We start from the raw sequence: 25033 nt of genomic DNA, 5'->3' as shown, positions 1-25033 counted from the left end.
GTCTGGGGATTTCTGCTAACCTTTCTGCTGAATGTCACATGGTTTGAGCTGTACAGGGATAATTAGAGCCGATTGGCTCTGATCTGTGACTTGCTGTTCATTTTCCGCTGCTGTTGGTGAGCAGTGTTTGGGGAGTAAGTCTGTTTGGAGAAGATTACCCTGCACAAGTTGTACTTTAATATATTTTATTGAGATTTTGTTCATTTATCAGGATCCCCACACTGTAAAAACATAAAATCTTATCGAGTATTTTTGGTTTCTAATGCAAATATCTTAGTACGCTTGAAATAAGACAAAACTAACTTATAAAGTGTTTTTCAGCAAGATAAATCTGGAAGAACAATTTTGTGTACAGAAACTTCAGTATGCATTTTATTTGTCACTTTAATTATTTTGGTTATTTAAAATATCTTTCAGTTGCAGCATGTTAGAAATTAAAGTTAACTGATCTAATGAAGAATGCACTTGCAATATTATGTCTGTATCATTATATATTAGTTGAACATGATCTCAAAACAACAATATCATAATTTATTGAAATAATTTCAAGCAAAATACACTGAATACTGTTACATGTCAACATGTGAAAAATGTGAATTTTTTTTGCACTTTCTGTCATCTGCTTGTGCTGACGCTTCAGTCATCCCTCTCTTGAAGCCGTCAGCTTTACAAAAGTCTGTTTTAGTGATGTAAACACATCATTTGTGGGGCAGAAGGTGACCAAGGGGGAGGGCGCAAAAAATAAAGAATAAATAAAATTACACGCTCGCCCAAATACCTCAGCAAGCAATTCACAGTGACATTTGCCATTAGATCCATGCTGAATTCAACCGGCGACAGAAGCAGAAGAAGCAGCTTAAATCATTCCCAATTAACGGAGGCATCAAACGGTGAAAACCCAAGCAGGAGATTTTCTGGGCAGTGCAGGGAGAAAGGTCAGGCTCCAGTGGAACGGAGAGAGCAAGAGTCGCAGGATTTATTAGAACTAATGAGCGCTTTTGTTAGGCTGAATTAACGCCGGCGCAGAAATAAAAAACAAGAATAAAGTCTGAGCACAACATTTGTTTTGTGACACACGCCTCCAAACGCCGACACACGCACTTGACTGACTGGCTTAATGACCTGGAGGTTTAAAATACTCAAACTAAGTATGTTAAACTAAAACGCATCAAGTTTTACTCATTCAGAGTCTAACATGCACAAAATCTCAGAATTGTTTTCATTATTTCCAATTGCAGTGAAGACCAGGAGCTTCTTCCAGGAAGTTAGAGCCGTCACCGACTAACGGAGGACATTTAACACCCTTTATCATTTATTTTGATAAATTTGATCACTTTTGATTCATTGTTGTCATGATAAGTTTCAGTTGATGTTTAAAACCCTCTAAAATGTCTGGATTGTTAGGATTCTTAGCTTTGCTATTTTCTCCACTGTTTGTTCAATGGAGCCATCAAAACAATTTCAATACATTTGAACATATGATTAAATGTGGTTACATTTTGCAGTTTAATGATAGAAATCACATTTCATTATGAGACTAGTGTCCCAAAGAGGAGTGTTACAAATGGAATGTATGTGGGGCTATAATTGATGTGACGGTCAGTCGAAGCCATAAAGACCTAAAAACAAAATAATAAATAGTTCTTATCACTTTTAGAACAATACCACAAATTATTGAGGTAAAACTTTAAATCCATTTTGCCCAGCCCAATCAAATGCAGCGTTTCTATTAACCATAAAGTTGTATAATTTGAAATTACGAAAATGAATCTGCTTAATGTATTTTGAAAAGTTTTTATGCCATGATGAGGTAGTTTTTCAGTCACATTGAAAAAGATACTGAACTCCTTTTGTGCATCATACAAGTCACACTATTAACACTCAGATCTTATTACTGTTGAAAACGACAAAGAAGATGACAGGAAGTGGTTAGAGGGTGACGGATTGTTTTTGGGGGGTTTTTCTGAACAATGTGCAGATGGCTCCACCACAAGTCTCACATTGTTGCACAGTTCATAAAAGGTTGTTATCCGAATGTGTTGAATCCATTGCTTTTCTGTAAAATCAGACTCCAATTTTCCCAAAACAACACACACGCAGTATAGCAGGTTAGAATAAAACGCCGTCGTCTCCTCTGATGGATGAGAGCTGAAATATAAATATAGGTCATGTAAATGTTTACATCTGTTGTTGCCATGATTTCTATTGACTTATTGCTTGAACAAGCTTCTTAACTGCGTTATTTTAATTAATTTACTTATTTAATGGAAACACAGCAATTGTAAAATTGTGTTTTTTCAACATCAGAATACTGACAAAAATTTGTGCACATTTGTAATGGAAACGCAGCTACAGAGAGTCTGGTAGTCTGAAACCCAGAAGCAGATCTTTTCATGCTCCCAGCTACACAAAACCCACCTGAGCCTCCGTTTGCTAACTCCTCGGTCGCCTAATGAGCCCTGAGCCCTTGAAACGAGGCGAGAGTGTTTATGGAGACATTCAGATAAATAATCCTCTTACCCCCTTGTCCTTCTCCCTGTCTGGAACGATGGAGGTCTGGGTGGGGAGACGTTGCGGAAATTGGCTGTGACAGAACCAAAACGAGGCTAACGAAAGCCGCTAATGAGGAAATGCCAGCCGCGTTTGAACGTTCCAGAACAGCACCAGATACCGGGCCTCAGGAGACAGACGAGCCCAGGCTGCAGCCCAAACTCATCTGTGGCCATTTTGTTGGTTAGGTGGCGGCTCTATAAAGCCACGTTTAGGTGGCACTTCTTTTAGTTTCCTCGTGTTTTTAAACAGGCACTGCAGTGTGATCAAGAGGGCCAACCATCTTTCTGTAACATGAAAGGCTGAATTTTTCATAATATGCTGAATTTAAAAAAGCATAATTAAATTTGAACATTTTGTGTCAGCTGTATTAATACTGACTGAATACATAGCCTTAGACTTAGATAAAATATAACAAAACAGGAACCTTTTATGTTGCTGAATGGAAAAAGATTAAAGGAATAAAATATGTGAAGCATTTAGTTCCCCATGAACAGAGACGTTGATACAGAAGTACGTCTGCGGTTGCTCTTTAAAAAAAGCTAAAACGTCGCCACATAAAGTTCATTAACTCGCCACAACCCTCAAAATCAACTGTGCTTAAAGGCACAATATTTTTTTCCCATCATGTTACATTTTTCTGCTGTTTTGTTTCTGTATCAACTGATTCAGCTTAAGGATGATCAGTGGCGCCCTCTGCTGGACGGGGTCCACACTACAACACTAAAAGGTCTAAGCAGACGTTATCATTCAACTGGAACTAATTTTAATCTAATAAACGATTGACAATTAATTGTAAATCAGTTAATTGTTTAAATCCCCTATTGGAAACGTAGCTGTTGGATGGAGACTCGAGGTTTACTGGTTTGCTGAGGTCTCTCCAGCTCAGTTCACCTCAGATAAATTGCACACTCTGGGCATTTTTCTGACCAGACTTTGGGGATCTCAGGGTCTGCTCTGCTGTGAAGCTCAGATATCTCAGTGGAAAACTGGATGCCATTAGAACAACAGAGAGACCCCCCCAAGCCCTCTGGGGTCTCCCAGGTCTTAAAGCAGCTTATGACGGAGCCTGAGGGCAGGGAAGTAACTCAGCCTTATATAACCCAATGCAGAAGCTTTTACAGGAGGCACGTTTTGGAAAGAGAAAATGAGCCCTGGTGTTGTAATAAAGACCAAATGATTGGTAAAAAATATTAATATGACATAATGATGCAATGCATTCCAGTCTGTTTTCACACCCGATAGCCTGGCAGATTTGGTTTGATTGGGAACCAAAATGGCAACATTTGTTACATTTTCAGCTGGTTTAATTTGCTTTCACACTGCACTGTGAAACTAACCCAAACTAATTTAAAAAACTGTTCACTGCCTCACCTGTAGTAGTGCTGTTCCTGTCCTGCCTGCTGGCATGGAAAGGAACATCAAAAATCTAAGATGAAGAGACTAAGCACAACTTTCTTCTTCACAAAATGTGGCATCAGATTTCAGCGGTTGTAGAGTTTCTGTTTTGTCTTCGGTAAAAGAACGTGAGTCATTTCTCTCACTAGCATTACATTCTCCAGATTGTTTGGGTTGTATTTACCCAGAATGCCCTGTACTACTTAGTTCACTTCCTGCTTTTGGAGCAGTCTTTGGTCCGCTTGCATTCACATGTGCATTTGAACCACACCAGAGTTCACTGAACTGAGACTGAGGTTTCTGGTCCCAGAGTCGGATTAAAGTGGACGAAACGGCGTCGGTGTGAACACACCCTAAGAGATCTACAGGAGATGTTTATGATTTCTTGCTTGGTTTCTGTCCTGATACGCTCCATGAACTGATATATTACATACTCCATTCAAAATTATGAACAACCAATACGCTGGAGGTCAATACTGGAGTGGGCAGTGTGGACTTAAAGTTTTGTTGTGACATTTTGTGGTTTTATAGTGATAATGATAAATGTGATAACTCTTCTTTTTAGGTAAGTATATGGTTGTGATTGCATGACACAGCAATCACATGTTGCTCTTGAGAAATATTCCCATTTATATTGGCCTTCTTTGGGACTCCAGTCAAATTAAGAAATGTGATTTATATCAATCAAATGTATTAATATTTATCTATAATTTCATTGAACAAACAGTGGAAAGAAATCCTGACAATATGGGCACCTTTGGGGTTTTTTAAACATCATTAATTGGAATTTATTATGACAACAATAAATCAAAATCTTTATGTTAAGATCACGATAAATGTTAATACAATGAAGGCTCAGTTATATTTAAACTGATAATCAATTCACACAAAAAACTCTATGATCTAGAACAAGCAGATCTTTTCATAACCCAGAGTTTTGCCGTTGCAGGAGGGAGGAGTTACGAGCTGCAGGGTGTTTTTTGTGTGCTTCCCTCTGCAGAGACAGACATGTTGCGGGATGATAAAGGGGGATGAAGAGGTTGGCATATGGTCACATGAGAGGCACAATCACGATCCACACAGCCAAAGCCCTGCCTTGTGTGTGCGACACGCTTTCATGGCAACAAACGCAGGACGGGCGCGTTTCTGGAGCGTCTCGGTTGTCCTGCCTGCATGGTTGGTGGAAGGGTGAAGGGTACGGGGCGTTTGGGGGGGTTAAGCGTATGATGATGGCCTGAATTGAGAAGAGCCACCTTTTGATTTTGAGCGGCGCCCCTGTTCCTGGCAGGCTGGCCGGCCATAAGGCGGGGTGGGGCCTGAGGATAATGGCAGCAGAAGGGAGAGGAGGCCGACAGCTGGCGAATTCTGCCCCAATATGTTTCCATGAAAGAGGCGAGGAAATTTCAGAAGACGCGATGCCCGATCGACACGCTCGGCGGCAAAAGGGAAGATTAAAAATAAAATTGGTTAACATCTTGCCTGTTTCACCCCACGATGCACATTTCAGCACACAGAGGAAGGGAGGTGCTGCAGAAGGGATGAGCAGAAAAAACAAAAAATCCCTGCAGTTAATTGGAAGAAGTCGTGTGTCGCCTCCTGAAGCTCACACAGATGCAGCCTGCAGTCCGTTAAGCCACTTTGCATCATTTCTTTTCCTCTCCTCACTGCATGCATGTCCTGTTTCCCCATCCTAAGCATATTGTGAATCTGAAATGCAAATCATTTCCTCTTCTTTTTTTTTTTTTTACCTCCAATCACCGTGCCTCTAATGAGGTGTAAAATATGTGCATTAATGACAGAAAAGTTATTTAGATCTGGGGGAGAGTTAATTGGTTTTAATCAGGGCCTACATCCATCTGGTTATGAGAGACAACAAACTACTTCATCCTGATGCCTCATTAGTCGCTGCGATGAAGGAAGAGCTCGTATTTTTCTTGCTTACCTCACACAAAATGTAATCAGGATTGTGAAGCTCAGGACGGCGCCATTTACCCTAAAAAAGGAGCAATGATTCAGATTTTGATGAAAACATGACATTTTCCTCAGCCTTCAGATCTAAAACCCCAAATATTCTTATTTAGAGTGATAACTTTAGTGGAGTTCGACCAAAAGAAAGATTATAAAGATGGAGCGAGGTTGAAGTAATTTTTAATTTTACTACCAGCTACATATTGTTAAATTCTTCAAGTATTGTGCAAAAAGTGCTTGGTCATCTTGTTTCTTCATATTTCTCTAATCTTTTCAAAATGGTTTCCATCAGCAGTTTTAAAAAAATAATAATAATTTTTTATTTATTTATTTATTTTTTTACAAATGTTTCTTTTTATGGTAATCGGAATATTGATAATATTGTTATCAGTATCGGATTAATACTAGTGTGGTAAGATCAACAATTTAGTTTCAGATTCCCTCTTGAAATTTGTTTTATTTTTGTACCGTGGGTTCAAATTCTACTTAAGTTGTTTTTATTTGCTCTCAAATGATTTTTTTTTACCTTATGTAGGGAATAATGCATGTGTTTGTTTTCATTTTTCATTTTTTTCTATTTATTGTGCTGATGTTATTCAAAAAGTATCGATATCAGTATCGTTATCAGCACTGGTGAAACTGGCCCTGTGTTTAGTTGGTGTCAGATCAATACAGAAATATGCAGCATTGCACATTTAAAATTAAAAACATTAAAGTTTGATTAAGATGAAAGATTATGGATCCTTTTTAACACAAAAACTGGAAAATTGTGTTAAGTACAAAAAAAAGTTAAAGTGTTAAATGTTTGACTTTTAGCTGTACTTAAGATTTATTGGAAAACATCTTGAAATAAAGAAAATCTAAATCTATAAATTATGGAAATGTATTTTTCCTTTGACCCCATCCTCCTTTTTTAAGAATCAAAGACACTTAGGGTTTTCTAAGTTGAACACGCCGTCACAAAGCCTCCACAGGTCTCCATCTGTCTTTCCTTACTGATGAAAGCTGGTTACATAAGTTTAAAAACGGACCTTAATTACGCCTCTGGGGAAACATACATTTCCTTTCATCATCCTGGAGAGCCCTCGTTGGAGGGGAAGCTTCCATCCAAAGGGGAAGCAGTCGGCTATCTGCTGTCAGTCTTCATCCGCTAAGCATGAAGATGCTCTCGCCATCTGTTGGCGGTGCGGCCATGTCCAAAGGACCGTGTTTCTGAGCCTCCGAACAGGCCAAGAACCGAAATGTGTGAAATGCAGGCCTGCTAAAGCTGAAGTGTTGATAAGAGGCTTGAAAACACGCTATGTGCGACTTACACCACCAAAACTAGGAGTTCACTGGGGATTCAGCCAAGATATGCAAGCAAAATATACACCTTTAAGTTTTTAAATTAAACCTCAACTTGTTTTTTATACAAAACCCATTGCATATTCTAAGGAATTTAGTATAACAGAAAATAAGGGAATTTATAACATCTGTCACTTATTAGCATTAGCAGAGTGACACCTTCATTGTTTATGATTCATATTGTGAGGTTCTAATGGCTCCTAAACTGGGTTTGAATGATTTTATATTCAAAGAAATGTGTGAATATTAAATATTTGTAAAATTCTACACAACAGGTTCATTTTGCATTCAGTTACAGTAAACCAGAGAAGTTCACAAGTCATTTTTTGAAAGTTCAAGTTATGATTCAAGTCTACACCAATTGAAATAAAGTCTTAAGATCAGAAATTGAACCAAGGACAGCCGTGCTAAGGACTACAGCTCCTGCACATGGTGGGCATTCTCTACCAACTCCCTAACAACAGTATCTAAAGTCTGTTCTCTTTTTAGGCAGATCTGTGAAGACACCGTTGCATTAATCAATGTGACTAAAGATAAAAACATGGATGAGTTTCTGTTGATCTTTCTGGAACATTATGTTCTTCAGGTGACAGAAGGCCGGCTTTGTAACTGTCTTTATGTGACTGTGAAGGTTCAGGTCTGAGTCCAACACCACACCCAGATGTCAGGCCTGATCGCTGAGGTTTAGCTGTAAAAATTGAAGCTGTGCACTACTAATAATCAAATAATGTTGACAAATCTAATACATCTCCACTCTCCTCTTTTTAACAAAGACTTGCTATAAAAGTCCAAATAGACTTCAGTTAAACAAAAACACGAACAAGAAAAAACAAAGAAAAAGAAAGAGCAGCTACAGGCCTTCTGTTTGTCGTGCAAGAGATTTAGTTTGATTAGAGAAGCAGATAGATCTTAATTACAGACATCAGCATAGTTGCAGGCTTGTGTGGAAGGAAGAAAAGTTGTGTAATTTAGAGATTTGCAGGATGCAACAATTAAATCAGCAACAGTGATGGAAATTGCTGCAGTTATAATTGAGAAGACCTTAGCATATTTAACTAAATTAAGCGGCGAGATGGAGTCCATATTTACAGCTTCGTTTTCGGACTAATTTGCAGTTCACCCTCATATATAGAGTCAAAAAAAATCCCCTCTCGCAGTGTTTATGTTTAGTTTCTGTGTCCGTTCTCATTCATCGTGATTGACATGTTTGAATCTACAAGGCCAGATCCAAACTAAGCACAAATTGTACATCCAGGAAATGATGCGGGGTGATCATTATCGGCCAGTGAACTTTGGCGCCTAATCATGAAAACAGTATGCGAGCGGAGCAGGTAATTATCTTTGGATTGTCTGTAAGTATACATGTGTCTTTGCAAAACGAGTGCAACAGCAGAGCTCATGCTAATCATCTCAGACTGCTGTGTGTTTTTTTTTTTATAAATGGCCAAAATAATCACGTCTACAATTATGACTTCAGGATAGGTGGGAATTTAATCTAGGATTTCCATAGTGCGATTTCAAATTGCGTATTTGCATAGGAAAGGTCAAACAATTAACTCAAATGTTAAGCTAATTTTTTATGCTTTGTCAACTGTCACAGGAATAAATAAATATTAATAAAAAGCAAAAATGAACAGAAAAAAATATTTATTGAAAAGAATAAAACTAACAAAAACAGTAACTTGGAACTGACTGAATTTATTCACAGATATTTATAAAAAGGGTTTTTGCTCATATTATTAAATTAGTCTTCATATGATCAGAAAACAAATTAGTATCATGCAAATTAGCAACATTAGGAATAATTGGTTATAGAAGTAAATAAAATTTAATTTCACAATCTAACATGTGTTGATTGTTTTATTGATGGTGTTTTTGCTAAAAAGGCTTAGAAACTCAAGTGTCAGTAAAACTTTTCAAAGTGTCTCACATGCAGCTCACTGAAAGTCTAAATGTTTTGTATATTTTTACCCTGGACAAAGATTTTGACACAAATTAAGTAGTTAGCGAACAGGTTGAGAAAGAAAATTAACAAATCTGACAGGAAACCTGAAGAAGCTGAAATCTCACCTAAGATCACTTTATATGTCTTTGTGTCTCTGTTTCTTCCTGCTTTAAGCCAATTTCAAGGACAAAATGTCAGATTATGTAGTGTTAGAGTGGAAGGTGGTATCGTTTTTCTTCTTAAGGTGGATTTATGGGGTTTGTCTGTCTTGACACTGGGAGCAGACGGGTACTGATCCTGTATATTCACATTTTTCAAAGTTTATAACATTTTAGCAAGTTTACAACAAAAGGAGACAAGTTGGTAAACTACAAATATATTTTTAAATTAAAGCTAATAAACTCCTACAAACCAGGTTTTGTTATCCTGTGGCAATGATCATCATCACCATTCAGCTAAAAATCTGGCTCAAAATTTACATCTGAATTTCTGCCACAAGCAGCTATTAACTAATTACAGATGAGTTATGAGAAGACCAGGCTCACAAAAAGGTACTTTTAAATCCCTCCGCTGTGTGCCGGTCAGTCGGGTGTCCAAACTTCTGCTTTGATACGTAATTCCTTCAGATTTCCTCCTTTTATCGCACACATTTTTCTTTGGAAGAGTTAAATTTCAGATCATTTTAAGCTACTGTCGTTTTAGGTGAAAATTATGAGTTAAGTTCAGATCTTTACAAATCTTTCACTTCAGACATGAAAGTAAAAATAAAAAGATGAGAAGTCAGAATTTAGTAAAACATAGGGTTTCATAATAAATTTACATGAATTTCATCAGAAATTATTTTTTTTGGCTATTTGTTTTACATTAGATACACTCACTAATATGTGTGTCTTTCAATGCCATTGTCTGTAGCATCTCCTATATAACTGTATTAGATTAATTAATTTTAAAACAGACATTAAGCACATTAAAATAAAAACCAAATTTATTCTGTTATGTTTTGTCTTGTGTTTTAGTTCGACTTGGATTTAATGAGCCATTTCTGAAAATGCTAACGAGCGACGCCACGGCACATCTGGATCACGCTGAAGGCCTCTGCTCAAACAGCATAAACGTTCCCCTGAAACAGCAGTGCATCATGGGAATAGATGTGCTCCAAAAGGTTGATGTGGAGGATCCAGGCAAACACTCAGAACAACAAGGCTGCAAACTCACTGGGGATTTTTACATCTGTCCGGCCTCATTGCTATGCACAGAGCCCCGAGTTCAATGTCTCTGCCTCCACCTGAGGGGCAGAGCGTGCTGGCTATGATAGCGCCCTGACAGATTACCGCCTGAAACTGTGAGGAAGAGGCCTGCCAGCAACAGCTGTCCTTCAGCATCGGAAATGTTGGACAGGGACTGAACAGGAATGAATCAACAGCGCTCTGCCCTGCAGTACTTGCCAACATCTTGTAACTTTCTGGGCTCCAAAGCACTTCTCTTTTATACTTCAGGATTAGCAAAACAGTTGGAATATGTGTGGCATTTTTTATTTTTTTATGCCATCTGACGCTTGGAAAAAAACTAAACAGTGAGTCAAAACTGCTGCTGAACCAGAGCGCTGCGCTAGCAGGCGGCTATGCAAATGAGGTCAGAGGAGAGGAAAGCAAACAAATCTGTTAATTGATACCTCCTGTCAGTGGAGGGCCTGTGGGATTACCTGCTAGAAGTGAAGTGTCATCGTCAGGGAGCTGGGACACATAGCAAGAGTTTAAAGTGCAGCTAATGGGGCCATCAGCAGCCGTCCTTTACAGGCTAATGGCGGCCATTTTGCGGCGCCCACGTCGTCGAGGACCAGGCATTCACGGCGACCCGAGCGACCCGCTGCGACTCCCCTGTACAAGTGTACGGGTAAGTTCAACAACCTCTCCAGAAAAAAGCCGGCAGCCGCAAGAAGACACTAATTAAGGCAACACGGTCAGCTAAGTCCCACAAGTGCTGCACACAGTTGGAGCGTATACTGAACCTTGTCATGTAGGTCACTTTGGAGCTTTTTGCAAAGCTATGCATATTAATGTTCCTCATCCACAGCAGGCAGTGTCTTGTTGCTTATAGGGAGGGCGATGGGGTTGTTTACAGAATGTGGGGTTGTTTTCTGAAACATATGCAATGCAAATGAGTCCAAGGCTGGATGCAGCCCCTCAGGAAGAGCTGAACCATAACAAACATGCGAGGAAAGTTAAAGAAATGACTCCAAGTAGTAACCCAAGGTTCAATCCTTGAGCCCCTTATATTTAACATCTACATTCTCCCTCCTCAGAAAATAAATAAGATTAGTTCTGCTGGTTCTGCTCTGCATCCCCAGAGCCAGAACCAAACATGGAGAAGCAGCATTCAGCTTCTATGCACCACAAATCTGGAACAAACTGTAAAACGGAGTTCCTTTAAACCCAGACTAACAATCCTCCTGTTAGAGTTGCTTTTGAAACATAAATGAAACACTGACTGACATTTTCATGTGACAAAATGTAATGCTTCAGTTGTTGACTGTATGTTCTATGACTTTGTATTTTTGTTTTTATGTAAAGCACTTTGAACTTAAATGTGCCATATGCATTTAAGCGACATGCACCTCAGTGCATGGATGTGCCATAGCTTTCTGAGGCTAAACAGAAACAAAACTGAAGTTATTAACTTTAGCCCCAAAGAGGAATGATCAAGAGTCAAACTTAAGATCAGGCCCAAATCTGGGTGTAGTGACAGACCTGAACCTTCAGAGTCACATAAAGACAGTTACAAAGTCGGCCTTCGATCAGCTGGAGAGCATTTCCAGGATTAAAGGACTAATTTTCCAGCAAAATCTTGAGAAATTCATCCAGGCGTTTCTCTTTAGTCACATTAATTATTGCAGTAATGCCACTAAACCCAGAGTGATAAATCACATCACTGACGCATTTAGCTGGTTTTGCCTTCAGCACCATTTTCCTCCGGACTGAAAGAGTCATGAACACTTTTCTCCTGACCATGAGACGTTTCAGTTGGTTCCAGCTGGAAGGAAGGAAAAATGCTGATTCTACTTCTGTGAATGGTTGATATCTTTATGAGAGTCTAATGACCTCCTTTCCAATAAGTTCCCCCTTATGCAGTCTAGAATAAAATAATCCAACACTGTAATCAGAGTCAGGTGAAAAACCAACCATAAACAGGCACATAGCTGCATGTTGGTCCACAGGACCACCAATTTAATCCAGAGTGGTGTTTTGCTTTTACTCTGATCTCTTTTAATTCAGAGACGCGCGCGTGACGCCGATCTTCAGCTGAGCCTCACAAATCGTCTGCCGCCGCGTCAGTCATGCCTTGTTTACAGAAATCCAGCATCCTTTCATTCTCGCTTGGCTGCCTCGCCGCAAAAAAAGAAAAAGAAAAAAGAAGTCGGTAGGAGATGTGTGATGTACATCATCGGTAATCAGATAAGTTGGGTACCATCCTCCTGCTTTCTCTCCGAAACAACATGTCCACTGAACTGAAAGCCAGAGTGCAACTGTCACATTAGCAGCCAGAGTTCCTCACTTCGCTGCGTGCCTCGCAAACAAACCCCGAAAGATGTTCTGCATCGCAGACAGACGCGCGGCTCTTTCAGGCGAGTCGCCGGAAAGACCCGCCGCCCTCTCCTCTCTGTTGTGAGCTGAAATCTTTTCATTAAAATAAAAAAAGGGGCTAATTGTTTGGTCAACAGCCTATGAGTCAATTATTTTACCTTCTCTGTAATTTGCACATGAAATGTTCCCTCTGATGACGACCACCTGCATTGTTGCATCGTTTTGCTGCAGCTCTAATGAGGTGTTTCATATTCAGAGAGAAAAACTAACCTTACTGCTGTTTGTCACTTTTTATAATGAGCGATGGCCTCGTTAGGTTTTCCTGTAGATCATAATGGAGTCGTCAGAGTCCCATCGCTCTGTTCTTCTGTGGAGGCGAGACTAGGAGGGTATATTTACCACTTCATGGGTTTTTGCTCTGCTAAAGTTGTACAATTACTTTTGATTCCCTGGGCTCTAAGAGGAGAAATTTAGTGGAAATAGTCAATTATGGAGTAATAAAATGCTGCAACAAAAAATAAATAAATACATTATATTCAGTTTCTGTGATGTGTGGAAATGTCGTTAGGCCAAACGGAAACGGTTTGAGATAATGAATCGTGTGGTTAAGGTCAAGGAAATGGTTCACAATCAATTAATTTAGCATTTCTGTGGTTTTTTGTTAGTCATCACTAATGACACAAACCCAGCAATCAAAATCTGAATAAAGGGATTTACACAATCTCCGCCTTTCCTGTGAGGAATCCCAGCTGCAACTCCAAAATCGTTCCTTCGGAGGTTAAAAAAAAGAAATCCACTCAGCCGGTGTGGCTCCTGCCAAAAACACTGCTCATCCAAAGCCATTTGCAGCAAAGTCCATTATCATCATCACTTGTGGCGATGAATTCCCTATGATGGTGGCAGGCCCGCAGCAGCCTCCACTCTTAATGACATTCTGCTCTTGTTGGCAGCCTCTCCCAGTCAGATGGCTCATTCCCAACAGCCAGCGTGTCAGACGGGAGCGCGCACAACGCCGGACGGAGGGGACGACGACGACAGGCACACCTGATTTAAGGACAGGCCAGTCAGCATGTTGGTTTTACCTCACAGATTTCTTGTTTTTGATGCCCACTCCAAAATATTAACTGGCTGCGTTCCAATTACCTGGGAAACTCAAGGTAAAGGTGTTTATGTTAAACATTGTCTCCAATAGCGCTTACAAATATTTTAAGCTTAATTTACATAAACAAACACCAATTTTAATTTTTGGAGTTTAGAGTTACCGGCGCTACATGTAAAATGTATTTTAGATGCACTTTTGCATGTGTGTCTTGTAAAAATAAACATGTTTTCACCACATTTTAGTACCGGTGATGTGAGGAGAGGCCATATTGAAATGCAAAGTCTGCCTTAAAAGTTGTTACTGGGGATAATCGTAGTTGCTCCCAGTGGGAAATTCGACTTTGGTTAATTTTTCCGACCAGAAAGTTGGGATTTCCCAGTTCAGAGTACAACTGGAATGCAGCTTAAGTGTCGGCAGTTCTTGCAACATTTGCCAAATTGCTAAATACTTCATGAAGAGATTGCTGCATCCTTAGTGCACAAAGTAGAGTTATGGTAGATCCTCCCAGCAGCTCTTAGAAAACAAACTATAAGTGTTTACATCCCTGCTGGTATTTGCAGTTTTCCCTCATTTCAGATAACATTTCTGCTGTTCGCAGTTTTTATGCACCACAAATCTGGAACAAACATCCGGAAAATTGTAAAACAGCCGAAACACAGAGTTCCTATAAATCTAGACTAAAAACCCGCCTGTTCAGAGTTAATAAATGAAACTTTAACCAACATTTTAATATGTGATGATGCAACTTGGAAAAATGTAATGTTTCAGTTGTTGATTTTTGTGTTTTTATGATGTAAAGTACTTGGAACTGCCTTGTTGCTGAAATGTTATACAAATGAAACTTTATTGTAAACATTATTTTTAATATTTAAATACATATGCAAGTTTTTTTTAAAAAAAAACATGCTACATATTACTTTTAATTGGACTTTTAAAAACTGCACAGCATTTTATGTTGTAATTTTGCCTCAATTTTTAATTCCACATGCTTTGATTCCTGTCACTTTGTTACACCAGATTTTCACCTCATTGTGGAGTGATAATGGATATTTCTATTTTATTCTAAAACATGAACATAAAGCTCATCATGTTGGAGTAAAACATCCCCTGCATGTCTCAGCTGAGTAAAGCCTGACTTTAGAGCTGAACCAGAGCAAAGCAAGATGGCTGAAGGTGACTGGAAGCCTGAGCTCGTCGGGGGATTTGAACGAGCGGCCTGGCAGGGAGCTGCTCTCTGCTGCTGACAACTGGTGATGGTGACCAGGTGGGATATGTTATCCTAACAGTCTGGAACTCTTGTGAATTATTTGCTGATAGATATAAACAGCTGTTATTGTTGGTAATGGAAAGCAATTAGAAACATCTGCATATTTGGCTGTGAGCGATGCCTCAGGATGGCGACCGCGGCTCCCAGGTGCCGCTGGGAAATAATTACATCATTGGGGCCGAGGCGGCGGGGCCGCTGCTGATCTGTGAAGAGCGACAAAGAATAGTCGAAAAAAAAAAAAACAACAGATATTTGGATTAACCAGAACTAGAAAAAGCTGCAAGTTGATTATATTATAGCCAATGTTGTATTCAATGTCATCCTCTCACTGCTTGCAATTCTGCAGTTTAATTTAAATAAAAATAACTAAAAATAGTCATTTTATTTGCTCAACAAACTGACTGATGCTTTATAAAGTGTGTTAAATTAAATTAAATTAAAGACATTTTTACCTAAATACAGGGTTTATACACTTCTCAGTAAAAATCCAGCCAATTTTAAACATTTTTAATAGAAGTTTTGAAAAATTTCCAGCACTGCCAAAAATCTATTTTTTGGGTCATTTAGACTGACATCAAAAAGTCGGATATGTGGAAAAAACAAACAAAATTGGATTTGGGTTGAATTTTGTCTGAACGTAGCATAAACATAGCCTGTTTAATTCATTGATACTGATGAGGTCTAAGTGTAGCTCATCAAATTTAAGCAAATAATTAGTTAATTCATGATTTATTTGAATTACCCTGTTGATAAAATGTGCCATATAAATGAACTTCATTTGAACATCCTTTCACAGAACAGTAAGGCATGTTTAACCACGAAGCCCATCTGCCTCCTTCTTTAACACTGTAATAAAAAAATGCAGATTTTAAATTAACTTGTACAGTTTTAAAAAGCACAAATAGGAAGATCAGAACAAGTTTTTCTGTCCAACGCCTCAGTTGGTCGCACCAGAACTAGAAACGAATATTTAAACTGCAGATAATTTAAAAGCAGCTGTTTTATTGTATCACTTCATAATAAAGTGCCAAATCAACAGGTATGAAGGAACAGAAGGGATTTAAATGTCTCTGGATCAAAACCTCCTAAAAGTTTTCCGCCTCAGACATGAGGATCCACTCTGAACAACTTTCCTCTTGCCAAATTTCTAAAACTCAAACTGCTCTGGACAGACGTACAGGGACACAGACACTCTTATAAACACATACACCCACAGATGAAGACAGCGGACATTTGTTAGGGTGATAATTTATTCCATTTTCCCAGCGACATAAAAGATCTGTCTCTCTCACTCTGATGTTTGACTTCATCTGAAATCTGTCTCTGAAAGTCTTAAAAGTGAAACTCTCTCAACCCAACCAACGCCTGACATTTAAAGTTGGTTTTTGTTGCTCAAAGTGGTTTTTATGCAACAGGAAACAAAAACTTTCATAATTTGTTGGATTTTGAGTTTATTTTCATATTTTTGGTTCCATTGCCGCCTTCGGTCTGTATTTGGGTCAGGATTTGAACCAGGAACCTTCTTGCTGCAAGGCAACAGTCGACACGATTAGATGGACATAAGTGATCAGAATAAATCGCCATTAAAAAGCATTATGTAAATTAATGTCATGATTAATTTGTGCTCATACAAATGATACATTCGCATATGGGTGGGTAATATGGACTTAAAGGTTTCACATGATATCTTGTGTTAATAACGATAAGAATTATTTATTACTTCTTTTCTTCCTTTGAGTTCTTAAACACAGCAATCAAAACCACAAACACAAACACTGCTCCTGAAAAACATCCTCATTTCTTACAGGCTTCTTTGGGACCCAGTCAAAGTGTGACCTGTAAATCCACACACATTCAATCATATCTTCCAATTTAGTGGAGAAAAATAAAATATCAACCACAATAATGAAGTTTTATGAGTTTTTAAACATTATTTGTTGTGACAATGATGAATCAAAATCTTGAGTTTAACACAATACATGATAAACGATGTGATAAATGCAGACCTTTACATTAGTTTTTCTTTTTAAATCCAAATCCATTTCAATGCAATCAAGGAATTTGTAACCATAGTTACTGCTGCCGACTGCACCGCCCTGCAGTCCCACCAAAACATGATGTATGAATTATACTTTTTACCAAAATGACAGGATGATATGATAACTGGTTACAGACCAGATTTATTTCAATATATTCTTTTAAAGAACAAGCGTTCTTTAAAAAACTTAAATTATTTTACCTCCAGAGGAAAAAAGGTTCTGATATGCAGATCCTCAGAGGGACTGACTTTCTGCACCAACAACTCTCCTCCCTTTTAGCAATCCTTGAACACCACCTCCCCCCTCTAATGTGCATCGCCTCTGAATTTACTCCTGCTAAAGCATGACACCAGCGTAGCGCCCCCCACTGAGCGCGCTCATCGGCTGTAAATACCAGCAGTCTGTGCCGCTGCGGTCCAACAATTGGTCCAGAAGAGCAGCCCGTGTACAGAGGAGTCAGCTTTGGCCTGAATGTTAAAGAGGACGTCCTGAAAGCAGAAGGTCACCTGCCTGATTGGCTCGGCAGGAAATGAGTCCTGACTTGGTGTCCTTGAGCAAATCAGGGTGTCATGTTTATTCCTGGATTCCTACACATTTTACTGTCAGAATCCCAAATGCATCCAGATCCAAATGTCCTCTTTAGTTCGTTTTTAAGCTATCAACACAAAAACATATTTCTGCAGAGTCACTTTTCTGCAAGATATAGGAGTTTGTTTTGAGTCAATAACAATGTCATGAAGTAAAATAATTTACCAATAGAACTAGTATAGTATTAGTAGCAACATAAAGGAATTATTTTTGCACTGAAGATACATTGATGGTTGAAAGAATGAATGGTTGATTAAATGGACTAACAGGTAGACAAATGGATGGACAGAAAAACAAGAGTCATCACAAAGCTTCAGTTATTACAGCTGGAAACTGAGATCAGGCCCAAAATCTGAGTGTAGTGGTGAACTGAGACATGAACCTTCAGAGTCACATAAAGACGGTTACAAAGTTGGCCTTCTATCACCTGAAGAACATCTCCACAATTATAGGATTAATGTCCTAGCAAGATCTACAGAAACTCATCTGTGTGTCTATCTTTAACTGTATTGATTACTGCAACAGTGTTTTCACAGGTCTACCTAAAAAATAAAATATAAAAACAATTAAACTGACCCAGAATGCTCCTTCTGCCATTCTCACTAAAACCAGGAAGATGGAGAACATCGCCCCAGTTCTCCACTGACTCCCTGTAGCTCAGAGAATAGACTTTAAGATACTGTTTAGTTTATAAATCACTGAACGGCTTAGCAACACAACACATTAATTATCTGCTGTCGTATCAGTTTTTATGCTCCTCTGATCTGGAACAAACTTCCAGGAAACTGCAAAACAGCCGAAACACTGAGTCCCTTAAACCTCACCTGTTTAGTCAAATAGATGAGTGAAAGGATTGACAAACATCTGGACAAACGGACAGACTCATGGATGAAACTGCAGCAGCTCCAAACTCTTGCATGTTGTCTTCTGGTAATGAAAAACCTTCAGTAATGAAAAGCCACAGGCTAAATATAATTTACAGTTTCACAAAAGAATAAAAATTCATAGAAAACTAGAGGATATAGGTTATAACTTCTGCTTAAATTGAGATAATACTAAAAACACGACTTGGGTCAAACTACATCCACATCCACATGCAGGCAGTCCAGCCACAGACTAAAAGTAGAAGAAATTCCATCAGCCTGATTCGGATCCACACAAAAACAACACAGGAAAAACAGATGGGGCAGAATGGATCTTTTTCTGCAGACAGGAGCGGCTCCAACACAGAACATTATGTTTGTGCCTTTGTCTCATTGGGCCCGTAATCCCTCGGGCAACAAACAGAAAACAGCCGTCAGGTCGGATGAACCTGCGCGCCGTGAGCCGCGGCTGCTGCGGCGGGATACGCTGATGCTGGCTGGCGTACCTGTCAGGGAAAGCTGCAAGCGCGGTTCAAAAACGAGGTGGCTGGTGTCACATGAGTCTGCAGAGGGACTCTGACAAATATGAGCACAGCAGAGAAGCTCACCGTGAGGCTCTGTCAGCACTTTATTCTGCTTCCCCTGCTCTGCAGGCCATGCTCTCTTATTTCAGCTGCATCTATGGAATACAGTTTTCCTCCATGTTTATAAACAAATTAATCCTGTTTGCTTTCTGCAGCGTCTAACAAATTAATGTTTAAGGTTTGATATCTTCTCTGTTCATGATAGTTTTACTGAAGTGGCTCTCTCTTGTCCATCAGTCATTGTTGAGGGAAAATAAACCAGATTTGAAATAAAACAGTGTTTTGATTTGAAAAAAAAAAGGTTACATTTGTAAAAAGGTGGTTTAAAGGGGCAGTATTGTGTGGTTTCCATTTTATAGCGTGAAGTAAAAGAAATTTGACTTTGTAATTTACCGACTTGAAATTGGGCTTGTCTCTTTAAAAACTCTTGCTCTTTCTGAAACTTTACATCATGTTATAATTTTATGACATCATGCAAAGCTAAAAAATTTTAATTTTACACAACACAGCCCCTTTAAAATACCAAAATTGAAAATATTTGTCATTTTAAAATATTAAATCAGATATGATCAATTTCTCTGTACTTGAGTCGTCTTTTCATCAACTACTTTTACTGAAGTAAAAATGTGTTGAAAATGTGTCTTGTTTTGGGTTCTCCACCCACCTCAGGGAGCCACTGAGTGAAAATGAACCAATACAAACAGGCTTTCTTCAGCTGAACCAAACATAAAAGAAAACATAAAGACACAAATGTGTCCCAACAAGTAGCTCTTGTTGGGACACATTTAAGTTGGAACTTGTGCAGCTCAGTGTCCATGTTGTGTTTCTGCATTTTCTTGAATTTTACCATTCCAGTTCAAAAGGCACCAGTCAGGCCTTCAGCTCTCCCAGCCTGTAACTGGACTGTGCTGTAAAAATAGACCCCAGTTCCACCACCATGCTGGTGTTTGAACCTTTGAGGCTTTTGTGCAGGTTCCTGCTCCAAAGCCGTTTTACATGGTGAATACTCTTATATTACTCAGCCTGTTGAATCTGTTCAGTGTGTCCTCAACTACAAGTCAAGTACATGATCAGATTAAAAAAAAGTATTTTCATTAAACTGATCCTGTGTACTGTGCAGATGAAAAACAATAATAATAATTGGTATGTGGAATCCTTCCTCTTCCCAGATGGTCCTTCAGCCTTTTAATATTGAAATCTGCTTTTGTGTTATTTAAAAAATTACAATAACCTTTCTGCTAATCCCCTGACTTACGAGCGAGTACACCTGGGTTTCTGTGATGCACGTACGTCCAAAATCCCCCGGCTCTAGATAGCATATTAGGATTATAAATAGTTTAGATGAGCATATCTGTTTAATTTCATCCAGCCTCCCTCCCTGAGCCAGGATTACAGAGGGGACCTTGGGTTTGTGTGAGTGCCGATACTGCAGCCTGCAGACAGAACATGCATTTTTAGATTACTTAGAGATAAAACGAATAGAATATCTGCTTATCTCACTGGTCTGGATGTGTCTCACAAAACAAGGAATACAGAATCAATACTTTTGGGGGATTATATTTTAGTTTTTAACTATAATATAATTCCAGCTAGGAGACAAAAAAGAGAGACCCCAGCATTATAGTAAGGCATGTCTGATTGTTGGGCTTCTCTTCCTCAGGCAAAATGGACCAAAAAATAAATTGAAGTCACTCTTTAAATGGCCACAAGTTTTGGGTCATTTATGTTTTGCAAATACTCAATAGGGTCACAGAAAAAGGGAGAAATTATCGACCAAAGATGTGAGACGAATTAATAGTGAAGCCAACAGTGAAGCCTTCATGACGTTCAGAGACAAGGTGAGGATGACAGAAACCTGACCAGCACTGAACCGGACACATAAACTGAACCTTGAAAACCGCACCAAGAAATATCTGAACACAGATCCGTCAAAGGTTTCATGGACTGGTGAGACGAGGCTGGTACTTGACGCACTAAATGGATCAGTGAGAGGCAAAAATCTGCATTGCTACAGAGAGCTGCTATAATAAACAATATTCATAATTATTTCTCTGTCATATTTTATCCCTATCCTCCGAGTACGGATTCAGATTTTTTACCAGAGGCTGTAGAAATGCACTTCCTGCTTGTGTCTTTACAGCCTCGATAACGATCAGTGTTTGTTTCAGCATCTTGGCCAAACAGACTGTAGAGCAGAGGAGCTACGGATCGAACAGCAGATCTTCCCGTCGGAGGCTGACAACTCATCCCAGTGAGATAAAATCTCCAACCGATAAGCACTTCCTCAGACAGATGGCTCACAGGGACCCTCTCTGACAGACCCTCCAAAGAAAACGGACTTTATTTCCTCAGATATTAAACTCTGTAGAGTGTCGAAGTACAAAAACAGACATACGGTGCTTCCACTAAAGGCAAATAACAACACAGTGTTATGTATTGCAGAGTTTTTCCCTAGAACACCGGCTAAGCCTGCACTCAAAAAAAATGAACTTAGGGGGTTATTACATTAACAAAAGAATATAATGTAAAATTCTTGTTTCAAACGAAAACATGGTAAAAAAAAATGTTGGAAACACAAAAAATTCAACAACGTAAATTTTATGAAAATTAATCATGTTAAGATAACATGATTCATTTTAGTCAGATTGATCTTGTCCTAAAGACGACAGGAGAGATCACGCGAGATCATAGGAAATCACACGAGATCACGCCAGATAATCGTATTGCGTGCCGGGAAAAGCGGCAGTTATGAGAAGACTACATTTTGCTGGCAGCATTGTGTGTACATACATACATATATATATACATATATATATATATATATATATATATATATATATATATATATATATATATATATATATATATATATATATATATATATATATATATATATATATATATATATAGATATATAGATATATATATATAGATATATAGATATATATATATAGCTGACTGTATAGCTCAGTGGGTAGACACCAGTCTACCACCCGGGAGACCGGGGTTCAAATCCGGGCTGGGGGGCGAGTTACAACAGTGCAATTGAGCTATGCAGTGTGGGTCCTTAGGCAAGACCCTTGGAGCTATATAGCCTACCTCATACCATGAGAGACATTGATACGCATAACATGCCGGCCTCTACCATCCTCTACATGGATGACATCAAGCTGTACGCCAAGAACAAGCGAGACATCGACTCACTGATCCACACCACCAGGATCTACAGCACTGACATTGGGATGTCATTCGGACTAGAGAAGTGTGGCCGGATGGTTACAAAGAGAGGGAAGGTCGTCCGCACAGAAGGGGTCTCACTCCCAGAGGGAACGATAGCAGACATAGAGCACAGCTACAAGTACCTGGGAATACCTCCAACGAATAAGGCAAGTCCTGAGAAGCCAGCTCAATGGCAAGAACCAGGGGAATTTTTTTTTTTTTTATATAAATTCCCTTCTCACCCTCCGTGGGTGGTCTCTTTCATCCTCTGAGCTCGGGTCCTCTACCAGAGGCCTGGGAGCTTGAGGGTTCTGCACAGTATCTTGGCTGTGCCTAGAACTGCACATTTCTGGACTGAGATGTCTGATGTTGTTCCTGGGATCTGTTTGAGCCACTGCTCCAGTTTGGGGGTGACTGCCCCGAGGGCCCCGATGACCACAGGCACCACTGTGGTCTTCACCTTCCAGGCCTTCTCCAGTTCCTCTCTGAGGCCATGGTATTTCTCCAGTTTCTCATGCTCCTTTTTCCTGATGTTGTGGTCACTTGGTATTGCTACATCCACCACAACGGCTTTCCTCTGTTCTTTGTCCACCACCACAATGTCCGGTTGGTTCGCCATTACCATCTATATATATATATATATATATATATATATATATGTTCACAATGTTGCTAAGTTTAGTAATGTTTCTATGTAATTTATATGGGCACTTTTCTTACATTTTCTTACATAAGATCATCTAAAAATGGTTCTGAAATAAAATCAACACTTGAGAACTAAAAATTACTGGACAATAAAATTAACACATCAAATTAAATAATTGCTGAGAAATAAACTATTATGCATTTTGATTTTGAAAAACATTGGAATATGACCACATTTCTTAAATTCAGTTAAGCTCAAATATGTATGTCTTAAATCCATGGAAACTGAACAGTATGTATGGCCTGTTAGCTCAGCTGGTCAGAGCATGGTGCTAATAACGCCAAGGTCATGGGTTCAATCCCCATACAGGCCAGTTTAAAGATAAAGTCTTAACAAAACCTGAAAGTCAAATATTCTGTATGTTCATTTTGTAAAACATGAGCACTTTTCTTAATATTTCATTAAGATCATGTAATTTTTCCTTATATCCATGGAAACTAAATAGTATGTATGGCCTGTTAGCTCAGCTGGTCAGCACATGGTGCTAATAAAGCCAAGGTCATGGGTTCAATCCCCATACAGGCCAATTTAAATATAAAGTATTAATAAAATCAACAAATAATGGCCTGAAAATCAAATATTGGACATGTGATTTTGAAAAACATGAGCACTTTTTTCAAACTTTTCTTATCTTAAGATCATGTAAGATTTTCTTAAATCCATAGAAACTGAACATTATGTAAGGTAGGTGAGTTAGCTCAGCTTGTAAGAGCATGGTGCTACTACAGCTTAGGTCAAGAGTTCAATCCCCTTACTGGCCTATCCAAATTCTTAATAAAATCAACATCTAAAAAAAGTCTGGAGAATCAAATAATATACTCATTGATTTTAAAAAACATGAGCAGTTTTCTCAAATTTCCATTAAGATCATGTAAATTTTTCTTAAATCCATGGAAACTAAATATTATGTAGGGTAGGTGATTTAGCTCAACTTGTAAGAGCATGGTGCTAGAAGAGCTGAGGTCAAGGGTTCAATGCCCTCATTGGGCAAATAAAATCTAAAGGTCTTCAGAAAATGAACACTTCAAAATAAAAATGGTTCTGAAATAAATCAACACTTCAAAACCAAAGACTCCTGAAAAATAAAATCAACAACACAAAATTAAAAACTGCTGCAACATGAAATCAACACATCAAAATCAATAATAACAAGGTCATGGGTTCAATGCCCATATGGTGTAAAACAAATCTAAAGCCATTCAGAAAATGAACACTTAAAGATAAAAAATGGCTCTGAAATAAAATCAAAACTAAAAACTGCTGGTCAATAAAATCAACACATCAAAAATTATTGAAAAATATTATATATTTTGATTTTGAAAAACATTAGAATATCAGCACTTTTTGTTTAATTCAGTTAAGATCAAGTACGTGTGTCTTAAATCCATGGAAACTGGACAGCAAGTATGGTTGCTTAGCTCAGCCAGTCAGAGCGTGGTGCTAATGACTCCAAGATCAAGGGTTCAATCCCCTTACTGGCCAATTCAAATCTATGGTCTTAATAAGATCAACACTTAGAAAAGGCTGGAAAATCAAATGACATACATTTTGATTTTTAAAAAGATTAGCACATGAACAGTTTTCTCAAATTTTCATTAAGGTCATGTAAGTATTCCTTAAATCCATGGAAATACAACAGCCTGTATGGCCTGTTAGCTCAGCTGGTCAGAGCGTGGTGCTAATAACTCCAAGGTCATGGGTTCAATCCCCATACTGGAAAATCTAATATTATACATATAGATGTTTTAGAACATGAGCACTTTTCTTAATATTTCATTAAGATCATGTAATTTTTCCTTATATCCATGGAAACTGAACAGCATGTATGGCCTGTTAGCTCAGCTGGTCAGAGTGTGGTGCTAAGAATGCCAACGTCATG

The 25033-nt window shown here is 38.7% G+C and overlaps 1 non-coding gene across 1 annotated transcript; it reads left to right on the top strand.

The window, feature by feature from the left end:
* The first annotated feature begins 23393 nt into the window (after positions 1 to 23393).
* trnai-aau (transfer RNA isoleucine (anticodon AAU)) lies at positions 23394 to 23467 on the top strand. The gene has a single exon. It is a non-coding gene; the product is annotated as a tRNA-Ile (tRNA).
* The last annotated feature ends 1566 nt before the right edge of the window (positions 23468 to 25033 follow it).

This window comes from Poecilia mexicana, unplaced genomic scaffold (genome assembly GCF_051168715.1).
Source record: "Poecilia mexicana isolate PSO_F unplaced genomic scaffold, ASM5116871v1 scaffold_9, whole genome shotgun sequence".
Classification (NCBI taxonomy): domain Eukaryota; kingdom Metazoa; phylum Chordata; class Actinopteri; order Cyprinodontiformes; family Poeciliidae; genus Poecilia; species Poecilia mexicana.
The sequence above is the reverse complement of the archived record's forward strand: the minus strand, read 5'-3'. Positions and strand labels throughout refer to the sequence as shown.